Here is a 20,426-nt window from a genome sequence, read left to right on the forward strand (position 1 = left end):
GTGGAGGGTCGAGGAGTAGGGGCAGGGTCTAGAGGTGGGGTCAGGGTCTAGGAGTGGGGAAAGGGTCTAGGAGGGGGGGGGGCAGGGTATAGGAGTGGGGGGCAGGGTCTATGAGTGGGTGGAGGGTCGAGGAGTAGGGGCAGGGTCTAGAGGTGGGGGCAGGGTCTAGGAGTGGGGAAAGGGTCTAGGAGGGGGGGGCAGGGTCTAGGAGGGGGCGTTCTGGCAACGTTCGAGTTCATTTCTGCATTAAGTCCCAAAAAGCCACAAACTGGTGAACAATACATCCTGCTTTTTTGATACAGTCCTGCTCTCCAAACTGTCCACCAATGGAATGTATGACCGGTGGAATCTAACAAAATGTGCAATCGTAGGGTGCATAGATAAGCTTGGTAAGGCGTTCCTCCTTCTGACTCCACATTTATTTATCTTTCTTTCCCTCTTCCTCGTCCTCTATAGCCGCTGCCAACACAATAAATCATTTGAGGAAAGTTGTCAGAAGAGTATCGAGTAAAACTGAAAACGACGGCCCGGACAGAATTTGTCGGAGTATCACGATAGCACTGTTTCCATGGAGACACGAGGAAACGAGATGCCGGAGGAGGCCATTCGGCCCATCATGTCTGTGCCACACCACCACAAGTCCAAATATGTCCGTCGAAACGACGTCATTTTATTGGGGGAATGAGGGGAGGAGTTGGGTTGAGACGATGTGGCATGCTCAAGAATATCCATGCTAAGGGTGCTGAACAGTTGACGTTTTGTATCCACTGATCGGCCGGATCTGGATTCGGACCTGAACCAAAATCTAATCACCTTCTCGTAATCAATCTCGTAACCCTGCCCTCAATATGGCAGCTACATCCTTCCTAAGTTGTGGTGACCAAAACTACACACAATATTCTAGATGGAGCCCTCACTAAATTCCTCTACAATGTTAAAACTACCTGTTTTAATTTATAATTTATCACCGACGAAAACAACCTAAAACCCTGTTCACTTTACCTTTAGCTACCTGGCCTTGTCCTGACCTGTGTGCTTGCCTGCTGTATCTATTACCACCTCCAGATGTTTCTTCCATGTGACACGCTCCAAAATTACTCCTTGCATCATGTGACCTCTACTTTCATTATTCTTACGTATCACCAGTATTTTACACTTGTTTAGGTTAAAGTTCACCTGCCAATCTTTTGCCTAATCTATGCAAGTATCGATACTTTTCTGAATCCGATCACCACCCTCTCTGTTATCTACCTTACCTCCAAGCTTTGTGTCATCTACAAATTTGGAAAGCCTACTCTTCACCCCACTATCCAAATCGTTGATGTAAATGATTAACAACAAGGAGAAAAAGACATAAAATGTCAGTAGAGCCTAAAGACCCTGAAAACCAGGTTTACAAAAGATCCGGAAGACCCAAAAGATCACGACGACCCAAAAGACCCCGAAGAACCAAAACACCTAGAAGACCCAAAACATCCTGAAGACCCTTAAAGACCAAGAGGAACCTAAAGATCCTTAAGACCCAAAAGACCCTTAGAAGGCCCTCAGCCATAAAACACCCCGAAGACCCAAAACACCTTGAAGGCCCAAAACACCCCAAAGATCCAAAAGACCCAGAAGATCCAAAAGACCCAGAAGACCCAAAAGACCACGAAGACCCAAAAGATCCTGAAGACCCAAAACACCCTGAAGGCCCAAAACACCCCAAAGATCCAAAAGACCCAGAAGATCCAAAAGACCCAGAAGACCCAAAAGACCACGAAGACCCAAAAGATCCTGAAGACCCAAAACACCTTGAAGACCCAAAACACCTTGAAGACCCAAAACACCCTTTGCCCCTGTGGTTTTAGTAATTTTGCAGTTTCAAGACAAAGGCTGTCAATTGGCCATCTTTGGTCAGATTATAAACCAAAATCTTCTTCTGCATATGTACACTCGTGTATTGTCTTTGTGCCAAATTTGAACAAAATTGGACAATGTGCATGTCCGACATTTTAGTGACACGTTTCAGTAACAAAATGGCTGCCAGTCGGCCATACCTCTTGGAAAGCCGTGACGTAACGCGCCGCGTCATAATTCTGTTTCCGGGTCCAAACACGAAAATGGAGCCTGTGACACTTTTCACTATGGCCAACTGCTTTTCCAATATGTATAATATGTTTAATAGTATAAAAGTAGTATGTAGTATGAAGGCAGTATGTAGTATGAAGGTAGTAAGTATGTAGATAGTAAGTATGTAAGTCGTAAGTATGTAAGTAGTAAGTATGTAGTTGTAGTAGTTGCATGCAGCTAATATGTATCTTGGTAGTATGTTTGTCGTGGTAGTATGCATGTCGTGGTAGTATGTATGTCGTGGTAGTAGTAGTATGGAGGTAGTATGTATGTAGGTAGTGGTAGTAGTAGTATGGAGGTAGTATGTATGTAGGTAGTATGCATGTAGTAGTAGTAGTATGTAGGTAGTATGTATGTCGGTATTATGTATGTAGGTAATATGTATGTAGGTAATATGTATGTAGGTAGTAAGAATGTAGGTAGTAAGAATGTAGGTAGTAAGAATGTAAGAAGTATGTATGTCGGTAGTATTTATGTAGGTAGTATATGTAGGTCGTATATGTAGGTAGTATGTATGTAGGTAGTAAGTATTGTGTAGCAAGTATGTAAGTAGTATTATGTAGTGGTATTAGTGGTATGTAAATATTATGTATGTAGGTAGTAAGTATGTAGGTATTATGTATGTAGGTAGTATGCATGTAGGTAGTATGTAGATAGTATGTATGTAGGTAGTAATAGTATTTTGTGGTATTATGAAGTGGTAGTAGTATGTAGTGGAAGTAGTAGTAGTTGTAGTGCCAAGTTGTCATTGTAGTATGTAGTATGTCGTAGTAGTAGTAGTAGTAGTAGTAGTGCTTTTGTTGGAAAGGTTACAGAGATTTGCGTTCAGAGCTCATGCAAGCTCAGGCAAACATATTATGTTCCCAGTTTAATGTCGCTCAATTCCTCATCTCTGCAAGTCCATGGTTTGAACTACAGTAGACAAGATAGAGCATTTTGAAGAGAAAGCACTACCAAGACAGATAAGGGGAAGGTAAAAGAACGCCAAAGAACACCAAAAAAAAAGAACGCCAAAGAACACCAAAAAAAAGAATGCCAAATAACACATTTATACAAATAAGAGCAAAGTATCTTGTTGGGAGACCGTACAAAGTGCATCATTTATAGTCCAGGTTTCCTTAAACTTTTGAACAGTGTTACTATATTCTGCCGCCTTGTACTCCGAAATAATGCGTGAGCGTATTAAGCCCTTCAGACATACAGAACTGTGTTCCACCACATCTTTCTCTATTTTTGCCTTCCTGGTTTTATATATTGCCATTTTCCCACAGGCTAAAATAAAGTTAACAAGGAGATCTCGTGACTTGCTTAGTTTCTTTACCGGGTGCCCGTTGATAAAAAGTGTTGGAGAGAAGTGAAGCCAGAAGCGCAAGAGAAGATTTTTCATCAGTAAGAACACTGGTTCAAGACGGTGGCATTGAAGGTATATGTGAAATATAGTTTCCCTTTCACCACAAAGCAGCAATCCTCTGAGACGTTAGTGAAGTGCCGCATCATAGATCCAGAGCTCAGTGCACCATGTAGCAACCTCCAACTTAAGTCTGCCATCATTCTTGGCGTTGGGTAGAGGTAGAGTGAATCCCAACGTGGATGAACCGTCGAAGGAAGTGGTAGAATCTCACGCCAGGGAGTATCCAGTCGGGTTGCAAGAGCTATATAATGGAGCGAGTGGATCACTAGCAGGTATATCTTTTTCTTTGATAGCCCACAGAACGACATTTCCACTGTGCCAGGGGTCTTACTCATATTGTTTGCAGGTATTGGCTGAGAGAGCTCGCAACATCGTGGTCGGATTTTAAAATCCATGGAGTTACCGATGGACATCTGTCCAGATCCATCACCCTCTTTGGGATTCTCTAGATATTCCAGACAATCGGGAGGCAAGGAGCTTTTGACCTCTTCAAGTATCCTGGAGGGGATCCTGATTGTCCTCAGGCCCATTTTCGCTGCGAGTTCCTTGGGTAAAAGCGTTCTCTTACCATCGTTCAGAAGGTCTCCCACTGTGGATATGCTACCAGCTAAGAGGCTCCTTCTTACTGAAAAGGAAGCCAGAGTTGGGCCCTGTAGAAGAGGGTTGGGAATGAGCGGTTCTTCTAACAGGTCCTTGCCTGGATAAGGAACTGTTCTTTGTACGTCGACTACATTCCAAGCCTTCAGCATTTCTTGATAAAAAAGAGGCAATGTAGCACTAGACAGGCTCCGAGATGTAATGATGAAAAGATTCCTTTTGTACCCAAGTTTGAGCACTTTGCTGAAGAAGTATGATGCCAGTGAGCACCATTGTGGTGCAGGGTTCACATGTAGGTAACGTTGTATGGTCTTCAGCCTGGATGCGTGGTAGTGGCTTCGAAGGCAGGGAAAAGACTGTCCACCTTCTGAAAAAGGCAAGCTCAGAATGCCCAGGGAAACCCAGTGTTTACCATTCCAAAAGTAGTCCAGTAGCTTCCTCTGCATCCTAACCAGAAACTCCTCTGGTGTGCATATGCAAGAGAGCCTGAATACTAACTTCGGAATTATAAACTGTTTAAGGAGTGTTTAAGGAGTGTTTTTCCCCTCAGAGACAGGACTTTTAGTAGTCCACTCCAGTCTCTCAACTTTGCTTCGATCTTGTCCCCTAAAGTGTTCCAGTTAATGAGTGGTGAGGACCCATGGGAAGTGGATAAGTGCACCCCCAAATATTTGAGCTCATTGCGACTCCAGGTCAATTTCTGAAAAAGTGTTGGTAACTCCTTTACCTGCATTTGTCCAATTAGAAGCCCCAAGCTTTTCCTCCAATTGATTGTAGCAGACGATGCTGCTGAATAGACCTGCTGACAATCATAAACTATTTGCATATCCCTTGCATTACTGGCAAACACGAGAACATCATCTGCATACGCAGAAAGTTTGAGGTTGACCCTGTTGTGTGGCACCACAATGCCAGTTAGCCTTCTTCTCATCAAACAAAGGAAGGGTTCGATACATAGGGAATATAATTGGCCGGACAGGGGACATCCTTGTCTTATTCCTCTCTCAAATGGAAAGGGCGCGAGCAAGAAACCGTTGACTTTGACTAGGCATTCTGCCGACATGTACAACGTCTGAATCATGCCTACAAATCTCCTCCCCAACCCAAATGTTAGCAAGGTTTCAAACAGATACTCATGGTTCATCTGATCAAAGGCTTTCTCCTGATCCAAGGAAAGAAATCCGACTTGAGTCCGAGTCATGTCCGCATACTGTATCAGGTCTCTGACAAGGGATATGTTGTCATGTATTGTCCTGCCTGGAATGGCATAAGATTGGTCCGGGCTGACTAATTTTGTCAGGACTGGTCCGAGACGGAGTGACAACATTTTAGCCATGACCTTATAATCCACACACAGCAGAGACACAGGGCGGTAATTCTTCAAGTCTCTCAAGTCACCCTCCTTGGGAATCAAGACCAGCATCGCTCGACGCCAAGAAAGGGGCATTATACCTGTATCACATGCTTCCTGAGCTACGCTTAGGTAATCAGGTCCAACCAAGTCCCATACTTTTGTGTAGAATTCACATGATAAGCCATCCATGCCAGGGGCTTTATCTCTTGATAGGCTGTGCAGGGCGGTTTTCAATTCTTCCAGAGATAATGGAGTCTCCAGCTGCTCCCGGTCTTCTACAGAGGCCTCAGGAAGATTACTCCACAAAGTGCCACCTGCACCTGCATCTGTGCTCTTACCCGAATACAGCTGAGCGTAAAAGGCTCTAATTCGTTTTTGAACACCCTCAGAGCCATTGAGCAAGAGACCATCTTCTGCGAGAACACTCGCTATAGTCCTGAATTGACCTTTGCGTTTTTCCACCCCTTTGAGATAATTCAGGACATATTCATCCTCAGAAATAAACTGCAAACGAGAGCGCACATACGCCCCTCGTGCCTTCACACGACTACATGCTTTAAGGGTGCTCTTTTTTTCTTGGTATGCCTGCAGTTCAGTAGAGGTAAGTGTGGCCAGGTGCTTCTCAAGGTGCAGCAGTTCCTCTTCCAGTCTTTTGATCCCTAACCCAAGTGTTTTGCTCGATCCATATGAGTATTCCTGACACAGCAATTTCAATCGTACCTTGCCTACATCCCACCAGAATCCAAGTGAGCAAAAATCTCCTTTTTTATTCCTCCAGGCTTGCCAAAAATTCAAAAAGATTGACAAAAAGGCTTCATCCTGACTTAAAGCATTGTTCAGGTGCCACAAGCCAGGGCCTCGCCTTGTTTCCGCCAGGGAAAACTTAATCCAGGCCAAGTTGTGATCTGTGAAATGGGCAACTTTTATGCCGGAGTCACTGACAATCTTACACCAACGGTGAGACACGTAAATTCTATCGAGCCGGGATTGTGATATATGACCACCTCTGATACTCGTATACGTGAATGTTCTGTCTGTGGGGTGTTGTATGTGCCAAGTATCCCTCAAGTTTAACAGTGTTATGGTTTGTTGTAATATTCTTACAGAGGGATTATGCGGCTCCTGACCTATTCGATCAAGGGAGGGGTTTAGAGTGCAATTAAAGTCTCCTCCAAGAATTACACACTCTTCACCAGGCAAGGTGAGCATGAATCTCTGCAACCGGTTGAAGAAAATCCCCCTTGCAACTCCTACACAAGGTGCATAAATGTTGACGAAATTGACAACAAATTCTTCAAACTTTGCTTTTATATGTAGCAACCGCCCCACACTGGCTTCCTTTACGACAAGTATTTCAGGTTTCCTCTTTGGTGAAAAGAGGGTAGCCACTCCACAAGATGTGTCCGTTAGGTGACTGAAAAAGGCCAAGCCTTCCCATTGGTTTTCCCATCGGGATGCAGCCTCTGGGGTCGTGTGGGTTTCCTGCAAAAAGGTTACTTCAAGTTTTTCCTTCACACAGAATGACAATACCTGGTGCACACGGAATGCATCCTTACAGCCATTGACATTCAATGATCCTATTCGTAAGTTTGATGTCATTATTGTATTGAGAGTTTTGTTTCTGTGAAATTCATCCTCCTAAACGAATTTATATTCAGGCCCGTAACTCAACAACTTTGCTAGAAACGTCCTGACTCGGGCTTGTTCGGCCGAGCCTGAAGTCCTTGTTTTATGTCCCTCTCTCCTTAGTGCATACAAGGAATGCACTAGCAAGACATAATCTTTCCACCGTTTCAGCGCATTTTCCACTTTCTTCCTGCTATGCAAGCTTTGTTCCAGGAACTCGAGTATCTCCTGGCTGGGAATGCAGGAATGGCGTCCTGCAGGTAGGTCTGTCTCTAAACCAGTCAGTGACCCTTGATAGTCTTCCCCATCACCAATACTTTCCTCATCATCGCTGTCTGGAGGTTCAAGATCCTTCTCCTTTGGTGTACTTGTACAATGTGTCAAGTCTTCTGCCATGTCGTCTCTCAAGGCTGACTTGGCATAATCTTCTGGCGCAGAGGAACGCTCCTTTGGCTCTGATGCGGCGGACGTTGCTACACCTGTGGGAATGGATGCCTCCTCCTCAGTTGGTATAGGAGATCCAACCTTTTGGGGTCGTAAATTAGAGATGTGCTCAACTATTCCCCTTTCTGCGCCAACAGTGAGTGAAGTGACATCACCTGAGATGTCGGTCAGTGCCAGCAACTTTATTGATGCTTGTGTGTCTGGTTCCCTCTCTCTGTCTGTCCCACCGATGAATGCTACTTCAGAATCCTTTGAAACTTCGGTGTTAATCCTTCGGTTCAGAACTGCTCTTGTAGATGTTTCAATCCCTGGTTTATTTTGAAGCTTCGTTGCAGTTGTTATTATTGGATGCATTTTCTCAGGAGCCAACATCACAGTATCGTTTGGTCCTGTCAAGTCAGATACCTCCAGGTTGTTTGTCTTTACCGTGCTGGGTTTACTACCTGACGGTCTCCCTTCCTGTTCATTCTTCAAACTGTCTTTGGGTGGATCTGAGAGAGAAGACTCTCCATATCCTGTCGTTTGATGAATAGTTTCCTCTTCTTCTTCTTCTTATTCTTCCATTTCTTCAGATTGGGTTACCACTCTTTTCTCCTTCAGAATACTAGGCTTTACAAATCCCTTTGACACATTACTTCCCGTGTCATCCTCAATTGTACCAGGGTGTTCCGTGGTCCCATCCTCTGCGGGTTCTGATTTCCTCTTCTGTGCTCTCTTTGCCTTCCCTGCTCCCACTGCCTGCCATTGATTTATGGCAGCAGAAGAGTTGGGATGAGAAGCTGGTATAGAAATTTCTTGAGGGTCCACTGCCCTCGAGCACAAAGGAGCAACCGCCTCTCTTAAGTTACCTTCAGTGACGCTGGGATCCTCTCGAGGCTGATCTGGACGTTGAGGAGCTGCAACCTCTTTAATGATAGTGGGGCAGTCTGCTCTCCTGTGATCCTTCGCTTTGCATACAAAACAACGGGGTTCGTTTGTCATATAAAACACCCTGTAATTCTTTCCGTCAAAAGGAATAACAAACGACCCCTCACATTCAGCCTCCTTTCCCAATTCAATGGATACTTGTCTTTTAAAAGACCAGACATGTTGTAGGGAGGGCTCATGACAGCCCAAAGACACAGGCTTGATGGGTGATCTCAACACTCCCAGTCGTTCCAGGAAAGGCACCACGACATTGTCAGGCACGTAAGGAGGTATATTAGATATAATTATCCTTGTACCAAGACTTGAGAGCGGCTCGACTTGTACAAAGAGTCCTCCCACACTAATCCCTTTCTCAATGACTTTGTTTGCTGCAGCCTCTTAGTTAAGAAAGAACACAGCTTGTCCATACATTTTCGAGGCTGCAACTATCGTTGCTGGATCAACCACACTAGCGAGTGCGTTCACATAGGCCTCTATTTGGGTGATTTGTCCCAACTCGCATTTCACCCCGTGCTTCCTTGTTAACGCCTTAAACGGGTGGGCAGGGCGGTTCCCACCTGCACCAGAGGTAGTAGCGGCCATCCTTGCCCATGTACCATCCAGAGGCATGATTACTATTAACGGTATATTTCCCGTCAAATGAAAATGGAAAAAAAACAACCAATTAGCTCGTTTGCGAGCTTTTGCTTACTTTAGCACGTCCGGACCGGTATGCTAAAGATGAACTCAAAAGGATAATCAAACGGGCGTTGAGCAAATAACCTATCGGCTTAATCGCCAAAACTATGCAAATTTAGCACAGAAAGTCAAGGGTGATTAAGCAAAAACAAGGTCAAACAGTTTGTGATACGCCACAAATCGGGCGCGGCAAATCTAGTCCCACACGGGTGCGGCCGCACGCCGCGGCTAGGCCCGAACACAAAGGGACTAATAATTCAAACGGGACGTCAAAGTAAAGTAACAAAATGAACCAACTCGGTTCAAATAACCCAAATAAACCCAAAATACAAACGAAAACGGAAGAGGATGAGAAGGAAATGTCGAAAATAGCACAGCTCGAGGAACAGCAAAATGGCGTGGCGTAGTAGTAGTAGTAGTATGTAGTAGTAGTAGTATGTTGTAGTCGTAGTATGTTGTAGTAATAGTATGTTGTAGTAGTAGTATGTTGTAGTAGTATAAGTATGTTGTGGTAGTATTAGTATGTTGTGGTAGTATGTAGTATGTTGTAGTAGTAGTATGCAGTTTGTTGTAGTAGTAGTATGTTGTAGTATGTAGTATGTTTTAGTAGTATAAGTATGTTGTGGTAGTATTAGTATGTTGTGGTAGTATGTAGTATGTTGTAGTAGTAGTATGCAGTTTGTTGTAGTAGTACTAGTAGTATGTTGTAGTAGTAGTATGTTGTAGTAGTAGTATGTTGTAGTAGTAGTATGCAGTTTGTTGTAGTAGTAGTCGTATGTTGTAGTAGTAGTAGTATGTTGTAGTAGTAGTAGTATGTTGTAGTAGTAGTATGTTGTAGTAGTAGTATGTAGTATGTTGTAGTAGTAGTATGTTGTAGTAGTAGTATGTGGTATGCTGTAGTAGTAGTATGTAGTTTGTTGTAGTAGTAGTATGTTGTAGTAGTAGTAGTATGTATTATGTTGTATGTAGTCGTAGTATGTTGCCACTTCAGCCTTTGTTTTTCATTAGCAGGAAATCGGTAGGAAGACAGTTCTTGGTTTGTTTCTGATCTATTTACACACTCAGGAACGCAACACTGCGGCATGACCGAGCACTTTTGTCACTGAGTCCAGCTGGTGTTTGGCTCCAGTGGTTTTGTGTTTGGATCCGGAAGCAGAATTATGACGCGCACGCTGCGTCACACTTACCAAGAGGATTGGATGTGATCTCGAAAAAAAATGACGTGCACATGTAACCCATCATTCGGTTTCTGTTTGCCAAGTTTGAACAACATTAGTAAATGCATTTGTGAGAAATGGTTGAGGACGCCTTCAACATCGGGTGTTTTCCAACGAAAATGACCGCCAGTCGGCCATCTTTGATTGCATCGCGAAACAAAACGATGTGCACATGTCTACCGTCATGTGTTGTCTTTCTGCCAAGTATGAACAAAATCGGTCCATACATCTCCGAGATATGGTTGCGGACGGATGGACGGACGGACGAGACCAATCCATAAGCCCCCGCTAAGTCCAACGGGGGCTAATAATGGTTCCAGTACTGATTCATAATTATAGTACAGCAGATAACTGAATCGTTCATTTTGTGATAAAAGCATGAAACTTGGCACAGTGTTAGAACTCATCAAACCAACCAAATTTAAACCAAGGCCACCTCAGATTTTGCCGAGATAGTGCTGGCGGCCATTAATATATATATATATATATATATGTATGTATATATATATATATATATATATATATATATATATATATATATATATATATATATATCAAAATATATCAATATATATCAATATATCAAATATATATATCATATATATATATATATATATCAAAATATATCAATATATATCAATATATCAAATATATATATCATATATATATATATATCAAAATATATCAATATATATCAATATATCAAATATATATATCATATATATATATCTATCTATAATTCCAGTAATCTCTGTCTGTCTGTCTGTACGTTTGTTTGTTTGTCTGTGACCGCTGTTTCTCGACAACTACCGGTCCGATATACTTGAAACTTGCCAGGTATATTGCTGGGGACCCGAGGATGTGCCTTTTCAAGGTTTCATATTAATCGGACAATTACTTACCGAGCTATGTCCAAAAAACGATTCAACCAATCAGAGAGCAGCGAACGATCGCGTGTGCCGAACGTGGAGGACACACTCTGCCTCGGATGGCACATTTGAGAGCGTATTCATTTATTTCACGTTTGCAAACTATGTTGGCGCTATGTTGGCGTTAAACTATGTTTTAAAACTAATAACAACGAATTTGCGATTCATTCGCTTTCCTGCGCGTTTGTGCACGCGATGGCGATTTCTTTACCAAACTCCGGAAGCCGTTCGCTTTGGACCAAACCATTGCATGTAAATAGAGGGGGGGGGATTGTCACCGTACTCGCAAGCCGTTCGCTTTGGACCAAACCATTTCATGTAAATAGAGGGGGGGGATATAATTTTAGATATAGATATAGTACGGGCAATGCCCTAGTATATCAAAATATATCAAATATATATCATATATATATATATATCAAAATATATCAATATATCAAATATATATATCATATATATATATATCAAAATATATCAATATATCAAATATATATATCATATATATATATATCAAAATATATCAATATATCAAATATATATATCATATATATATATATCAAAATATATCAATATATCAAATATATATATCATATATATATATATCAAAATATATCGATATATCAAATATATATATCATAATATATATATATCAAAATATATCAATATATTGTGGCGGACACGAAAGCACTGACGTGGTGACATCACCCCGCACACCGAGTGGGGGTGGGCCACGCCCGGGAGAGAGGCGTGGCCTCACGATATACACGGGGCGCGCAGCCCTGAGAGTTCAGTGTTACAGTGAGCTCTTGAATAAAGACTCTTACAAATTACCGCGTTGTCCGCTTCCTCCTTGTTTACAAACAGCGCGCGTAACACCGCGCTTTACTGGTGACCCTCGACGTTGGATCTGCCGTAGCGATCCTTCCAAACACGACGCCATTGCCATGGCCTACAACGCGATGTCGATTAAACTTCCCGAATTTTGGGAGGCCCAGGCCGAGGTTTGGTTCGTCCAAGCCGAAGCCCAGTTTCAGCTTCGGCGCCTCACCCACGACGACACGCGCTACTGCCACGTCGTCGCCTCCCTCGGGCCCGGCACGGCCGCTCGAGTTGTGTCCGTCCTTCGCCACCCACCGGACGGCCACAAGTACGAGGCACTCAAGCAGCTGCTCCTAGCCACGTTCGGCCTCACGGAGGACGCACGGGCCGACCGCCTCCTGGATCTCCCCGAGCTCGGCGACACGCGCCCGTCGGTCCGAATGGACCATATGCTGTCACTGTTGGGCGACGAAGCCCCTGGTTCTCTATTCCGGGTTCTTTTCCGTCGCCAACTTCCAGCAAAGGTACACCTCGCGTTGGCCGGGACCGTGCTAACGGAACCCCGAGCATTGGCCGCCGCGGCGGACAGGTACTTCGCAGCTTCGGACACGCGGGCGAGAGTCGGTGCGGCCGTCACGGACCTCGAGGCTGATGCTGCTGATGAGGCTGATCCACAGCATCAGCTTACACAGCATACGCAGCATGCTGATACGCACCTCGTGGCCACCGCCACGCCCCGCCCACCGCCCCGGCGAAAACCGCCACCGCGGGGAACACCGCCAACTCCGCCGGCCTGGCGGAGCCAGCCGCACTCCTCCAGCTCCACCACCTGGTGCTGGTTCCACGCCAAGTTCGGCCATGAGGCTCGACAGTGTCATCCGCCATGCTCCTTCAACAGGTCGGGAAATGCCCGGGCCGGCGCTCGATAGTGGCAATAAGCGCCGGCCGTTCGAACAGCCTGCTGTTCATCACGGACACCTTATCCGGGCGCCGTTACCTGTGCGACACAGGGGCGCAGGTGAGTGTCGTTCCTGCCGGTACGTCGGACAAGCACGCCGCGGGCGGGGGCCCCGCGCTGCTTGCCGCAAACGGGACGCCCATCCGTACGTACAGAAAACGCTGCCTCTCTCTGCGGTTCGGAGGGCAGGTTTTCCGATGGTCGTTCGTCACCGCCGACGTGCCCATGGCATTGCTTTGCGCGGACTTCCTGTGCGCAAATGGGCTCCTGATCGACGTAAAGCACAGACGTCTTGTCCAGGCCGAGACGTTCAGCTCGCTCGCTTGTGCGCTGCCCAGCTCATCGAGCAGCCCACTGAGCGGCTCACCGAGCGGCTTGCCAAGCGGCTTGCTGAACGGTTCGGTTCCGGCCACGTTGATCTGTACGCTTCCGGCAGCGGACGAATTCACCCGCCTCCTCGCCGGTTTCCCAGCCCTCACGCGGCCCACCTTCTCGGCGGGGGCCGTCAAGCACGGGGTGGCCCATCACATCCCCACCGTCGGGCCACCGTTCTACGCCCGGGCACGCCGCCTCGAGCCGACGAAGCTGGCGGTAGCAAAAGCGGAGTTCGCTACCCTGGAGCGACTCGGCATCGTTCGGCGCTCAGAGAGTGCTTTGGCGTCGCCGCTGCACATCGTGGTGAAGCCCGGCGGGGGATGGCGACCATGCGGGGACTATCGCCGTCTCAATGACGCCACCACCCCCAACCGCTACCCCGTCCCCCACATTCAGGACTTTTCCACCCGTTTGGCGGGCATGTCTTTCTTCTCGAAGGTCGACCTCATACGCGGTTACCATCAGGTCTCCGTCAGCCCGGAGGACGTCCCGAAGACGGCGGTCATCACGCCGTTCAGACTCTTCGAATTCCTGCGGATGCCCTTCGGTCTGAAGAATGCGGCTCAGGCGTTCCAGCGGCTGATGGACAGCGTCCTGCGCGACTTGGATTTTGTATACGTCTACCTGGATGATATCCTCGTCACCAGCGCGTCCCGCGAAGAGCACCTACACCACCTCCGCACGCTCTTCGAACGCCTGGGCCAGCATGGCCTGATTGGGAACCCCGCAAAGTGCCGGTTCAACGTCGCCGAACTCGATTTTCTGGGGCACCGCGTCACCAGGCACGGAGCCGTCCCCCTGCCGGCCAAGGTGGAGGCGGGGAAGGGGTTTCCGCGCCCCCGCACGATCAGGGCTGCAGGAGTTCCTGGGCATGGTGAACTTTTACCATCGGTTCCTGCCCCGTATCGCCCAGCTCCTGCGCCCCCTGCACGAAGCTCTCCGAGGTAAGCCGGGCAAAGGCGACGTCACCTGGACCGAGCAGATGGACGCGGCGTTCACGGGCGCGAAGCTCGCCTTGGCTAACGCCACCATGCTCGCGCACCCGGCGCCCGATGCGCCGATCGCCCTCACCATCGACGCCTCGGACTACGCGGTGGCGCGGTGCACGAGCAATGGGTGCGTGGAGCTTGGCAACCGCTGGCGTTCTTTAGCCGGCAGCTTAGCCCGCCCGAACAGTACCTTCGACCGCGAGTTGCTCGGGCTTCACTTGGCGGTCAGGCACTTCCGCCATCTGCTCAAGGGCCGTGCATTCACGGCCTTTGTCGACCACAAGCCGCTGGTCTTCGCGATGGGCAAGGTCACCGAGCCGTGGTCGGCCCGGCAGCAGCGTCACCTCTCGGCCATGTCCGAGTACACGACGGACATCCGGCACGTCGCGGGGAAGGACAACCCGGTGGCGGATTGCCTTTCCCGGGCCGTCGCCCACGCAGTCCACCTCGGCATCGACTTTGCCCGGATGGCAGCGGACCAGGCCGCTGACCCCGACGTCCAGGCCTTGCGGACTGCCGTCACGGGCCTCCGCGTCACCGAGGTGCCGTTCGACGGCGCGGCCGCGGCCCTCTTGTGCGACGTCTCCCTCGGGCGGCCTCGCCCCATCGTGCCCGCGGGCTGGCAGCGCCAGGTGTTTGACGCCATCCACGGCCTGTCCCACCCAGGTGCGAGGGCCTCCCAAAGGTTGATCGCCAACAAATTCGTCTGGCATGGCCTCCGGAAGGCCGTCCGCGGCTGGGCCAGGACGTGCCTCGCGTGCCAGCGCGCCAAGGTGCACCGGCACACCCAGGCCCCGTTGGCCCCGTTTACGGAACTGGAACGCCGGTTTGACCACGTCCATGTGGACCTGGTGGGACCTCTGCCCCACTCACGGGGTTTCACCCACGTCCTCACCATGGTGGACCGCACCATCCGGTGGCCGGAGGCCGTGCCCTTGGCGTCGACGACGGCGGCGGACGTCGCGCAGGCTTTCATCGCCACCTGGGTCGCCCGGTTCGGCGCCCCTCAGACATCTCATCCGACCGCGGCCCCCAGTTCACCTCGGAGCTCTGGGGGGCGGTCGCGCAGGGGCTCGGGGTCCGGCTGCACCGAACCACGGCCTACCACCCCCAGGCTAACGGCCTGTGTGAGCGATTTCACCGCTCATTGAAGGCCGCGCTCCGGGCCACCCTCCGCGATGGCGGCTGGGTCGACAGGCTCCCCTGGGTCCTGCTGGGCCTCCGGATGGTGGCCAAGGAGGACCTGCGCGCATCCGCGGCGGAGTTGGTCTTCAGGCAACCGCTGCGGGTGCCGGGCGAGTTCCTCCCCGACTCCACGGCACCATGGTCCGCGGCACAGCAGCGCTCCGCTCTGCAGGAGACCGCCCAGAGGTTCGCCCCGGTGCCAACGGCACGCCACGGGCACCCACCGACGCACGTCGCCCCGGACCTTCGCAGTACGTCTTCGTCCGCCACGATGCCCACCGGACACCACTGCGGCCCCCGTACGACGGGCCTTTCCGCGTGCTGGAGACCGGGGTGAGGCACTTCACCCTGGACATCGGCGGTACTCCTGACCGCGTTTCTGTGGACCGCCTCAAGCCGGCCCACCTCGACGTGGACCATCCACCGCCAGTGGCCCGACCCCCACGTCGGGGCCACCCCCCTGCGGGCGGACCCCCGGCACCGCCCAGCCCCGCCGCCACGCCGCCCCCCGGTCCTGCACCCATCCTAGGGGCAGCCGGAGGCATCCCAGATGGCATCCCTGCATCCCAGACGCCGCCAGTCGCCAGGGGGCGCTTCGGCCGGGTCATCCGTTTGCCCCGCAAACTGGCCCTTCAGGTGCGCGGGGATTCTGGGGGGGGGGGGCGCGTGTGGCGGACACGAAAGCACTGACGTGGTGACATCACCCCGCACACCGAGTGGGGGTGGGCCACGCCCGGGAGAGAGGCGTGGCCTCACGATATACACGGGGCGCGCAGCCCTGAGAGTTCATTGTTACAGTGAGCTCTTGAATAAAGACTCTTACAAATTACCGCGTTGTCCGCTTCCTCCTTGTTTACAAACAGCGCGCGTAACACCGCGCTTTAATATCAAATATATATATTGTGGCAGTTACCTTATGTGCAGGTAACCGCATGTGGCGGTTACCTTATGGGATTACCTTATTTGGGCATAATACACGTGCACGGGCCTGTTGGACTTGTGGTTGTGCGGACGTGACGCATGCGCGGTTGCCGGAGCCACGCCCTCCGAAGAGGGCTTTTGGCTTTATATAAGCGTGCCGACTTCCGTTCGAGTTTAGTGTGCTGGATCTTGCTGTTTGAATAAACCATCTTCGACCCCTACGAATGGCCTCGTTCTCTCGCCTTCCGCGACTCCTAAAATATCATATATATATATATATATCAAAATATATCAATATATTGTAGCGGTCCCCGCTGAATGTACACAATCGCCTTGCACCTGCCAGGACGCGGCCAGGGCGCGATCGCCATGCCGGGCTCGTCCGGACGGGCCCAGACGCGCCTCTCCTGGGCATGCCCGGACTCGCTGTTCCCGGGCACGCCCGAACCTCCCGGGCACGCCCGGTCTCGTCTTTCCCGGGCATGCCCGCTCTCGCCTTTCCAGGGCTCGCCCAGAGCGCCCGGGCACGCCCAGCCTCGACTTGCCAGGCCGCGTCCAGGACGCCCGGGCATGTCCAGACTCGCCTTTCCAGGGCTCGCCCAGAGCGTCCGGGCATGCCCGCTCTCGCCTTTCCAGGGCTCGCCCAGAGCGCTCGGGCACGCCCAGCCTCGACTTGCCAGGCCGCGTCCAGGACGCCCGGGCATGTCCAGACTCGCCTTTCCAGGACTCGCCCTTGACACCCGGGCATGCCCGGTCTCGGTTTTCCCGGGCAAACGCCCGGGCATAAATGTGTATATATATTGCTGCCCGATAAACGGGCTTTTCAGAATACCTGAGCTGTTTTGTTTCAACAAAGCCACTCGGACGAATTCCGTCTTTGGTCGCGTCAATTCTTTCGACTCGCGTTGGAGCGCAGCTCCTTCACTGGTGACCTACCGACATGGACACGGCAGTGACTCTTAAACTGCCTACCTTCTGGGAGGCTCACGCGGCTGTTTGGTTCGCCCAGGCGGACTCCCAGTTCGCCCTGCGAGGCATCACCGCGGACGACACCCGCTTCCACCACGTCGTGGCAGCGCTCGGTTCCGCCACCCCGGCCCGCGCCCTGAGCCTCCTCGAGCACCCGCCGGCTGCTGACAAGTATGACGCGCTGAAGACGCTGCTCCTCGATGCTTTCGCCCTCTCACCGGCGGCACGCGCACGGCGCCTGCTCGACCTGCCCGAGCTCGGCGACACGCGCCCGTCCGAGCGCATGGACTACATGCTCTCGTTGCTCAGTGAGCACTCTCCGGATTTTCTGTTCCGCGAGCTGTTCCTTCGCCAGCTGCCTCACCCGGTACGCCTCGCCCTGGCTGGCATGTCGATCACCGATCCCCGCGCCCTCGCCAGGGAAGCCGATAAGATCTCCTCGGCGGGCCAACACATCGGCGCGGCTACCTGGAGCCTGCCGCCGTCCGAGGCGACGCCCACGACGCCCGAGCGCCCTGCGCGGTTGGAGGCCGAACTGCCGGTGCAACTGGCGGCCGCCACGCTGCGCTGACCGCTTCCGACACAACGGCCGGGGCCTCCACCTGACCAGGCGTGGTGTTATTACCACGCCAGGTTCGGACACAAGGATCGGACGTGCCGACCCCCGTGCACTTTCGGCAAGTCGGGAAACGGCCGGGCCGGCGTTCATTCCCAGCCATGAGCGCCGGCCACTCGGGCAACTTGCTTTTTATTCGGGACAAAGCGTCCGGGCGGCGTTTCCTTTGTGACACCGGCGCCCAACTGAGCGTCATACCCGCCTCCGAGCAGGACAGGCGGGACGCCGTTTGCGGCTCCTCTTTGGTCGCTGCTAATGGCTCGGCCATATGCACTTTCGGCCCGCGCGACGTCACCCTCTGCTTCGGCAGCCAGCGCTTTCAGTGGACCTTTGTGACCGCCTGCGTCCCCATGGCTTTGCTGGGCGCCGACTTCCTCTGCGCGCACGGGCTGCTGGTCGACGTCAAACGTCGTCGCCTTGTCAACGCCGAGACCTTCAGCTCCCTGGCGTGCACGATGAGCAGCTCCGCGCCGCCCGAACTGGCGTGCGCCCTCCCGACGGCGAACGAGTTCGCTCGCCTGCTCGCGGAATTGCCGGCCCTCACGCGGCCGACGTTTGCAGTGCGGCATGGGATCGAGCACCACATACCCACTACGGGCCCGCCGGTCTACGCCAGGGCCCGCCGCCTCGACCCGGCCAAGCTCGCCGTGGCAAAGGCCGAGTTCGACGCGTTGGAGCACCTCGGCATCGTGCGGCGCTCCAATAGCCCGTGGGCCTCACCACTGCACATCGTGCCAAAGCCGGGGGGCGGATGGCGCCCGTGTGGTGACTACCGCCGCCTCAACGACGCTACCACCCCCGACAGGTACCCGATCCCGCACATCCAGGACTTTTCCGCCCGTTTGGCGGGACGGGTCATATTTTCCAAAATTGACCTGATACGGGGATACCACCAGGTACCTGTCCAGGCGGCAGACGTCCCGAAGACGGCCGTCATCACGCCGTTCGGCCTGTTCGAATTTTTGAGGATGCCGTTTGGCCTCAAGAACGCGGCCCAGGCGTTCCAGCGCTTAATGGACGGCGTGCAGCGCGACCTGCCATTTCTTTTCGTCTATCTGGACGACATCCTCGTCGCCAGCACGTCCCGCGCCGAGCACCTCCTCCACCTCCGAACACTGTTCGGTCGCCTCAGCGAGCACGGCTTAATTGTCAACCTGGCCAAATGCCACTTCGGCACGACGACCGTTGACTTTTTGGGCCACCGCATCACCAAGACCGGGGCCGTGCCGCTGCCGACCAAGGTCGAGGCCATCACCACGTTCCCGCGTCCCCGTTCCATCAAGGCCCTACAAGAGTTCCTCGGCATGGTGAATTTTTATCACCGATTCATGCCCCGCGCTGCTCAGCTCATGCGGCCCCTTTACGAGGCCCTCCGGGGCAAGCCGGCCAAGCATGACATCGTTTGGTCCGCGGCCATGGACGCGGCCTTCGGGAGCGCAAAACGGGCCCTCGCCGACGCAACGTTGCTGGCTCACCCGGTGCTCAACGCGCCCATCGCCCTCACTACGGACGCCTCCAACTACGCGGTGGGTGCCGTCCATGAACAATGGGTGGACGGGGTTTGGCAGCCACTCGCTTTTTTCAGCCGGCAACTCCGGCCGAACGAGTTAAAATACAGCACGTTCGACCGCGAGCTGCTCGGTCTGTTCCTGGCCGTTCGCCATTTCCGACACCTCCTGGAGGGCCGCCCGTTTACGGCTTTCGTCGACCACAAACCATTGGTCTACGCAATGGCCAAAGTCACGGAGCCGTGGTCGGCCCGCCAGCAGCGCCACCTCTCCGCCGTGTCGGAATTCACCACGGACATCCGGCATGTCGCCGGCAAAGACAACGCCGTGGCCGACTGTCTTTCTCGGGCCAGCGCGAACGCGGTCCACCTCGGTGTGGACTTCGCGCTCATGGCGGCCGACCAGACCACCGACACCTCGGTGCAGGCCCTCCGGGCGGCGGACGTGGGCCTCCGCCTGGCCGACATCCCCTTCGCGGGCACCGTCCTGCTCTGCGACGTCTCCCAGGGCCAGCCTCGCCCCATCGTGCCCGTTTCCTGGCAGCGCCGCATCTTTGCCTCCATCCACGGCCTTTCTCACCCGGGCCGGAAAGCTTCTCAGAAGCTGGTGTCGGCGTGTTTCGTCTGGCACGGCCTGCGACGGAACGTCCGCGACTGGGCCAACGCCTGCACGGCCTGCCAGCGGGCCAAGGTCCACCGCCACACCCAGGCCCCGCTAGCACCTTTCACCGTGCCTGTACGGCGTTTCGACCACGTCCACGTGGACCTGGTGGGTCCCCTGCCCCCATCGCG

The 20,426-nt window shown here is 52.0% G+C and overlaps 1 protein-coding gene across 1 annotated transcript in view; it reads left to right on the forward strand.

Annotated features, from left to right (window-relative positions):
• The first annotated feature begins 11,636 nt into the window (after positions 1-11,636).
• The window catches only part of LOC144894055 (uncharacterized), an 81,485-nt gene continuing 72,695 nt past the window's right edge, over positions 11,637-20,426 (forward strand). The window contains exon 1 of the mRNA XM_078785771.1: positions 11,637-11,670. The gene's annotated coding sequence lies outside the window, so the exon portion shown is untranslated. The remainder of the gene's footprint in view (positions 11,671-20,426) is intronic.

Source organism: Myxine glutinosa, chromosome 10 (genome assembly GCF_964187855.1).
Source record: "Myxine glutinosa chromosome 10, kmMyxGlut1.1, whole genome shotgun sequence".
Taxonomy (NCBI): Eukaryota; Metazoa; Chordata; class Myxini; order Myxiniformes; family Myxinidae; genus Myxine; species Myxine glutinosa.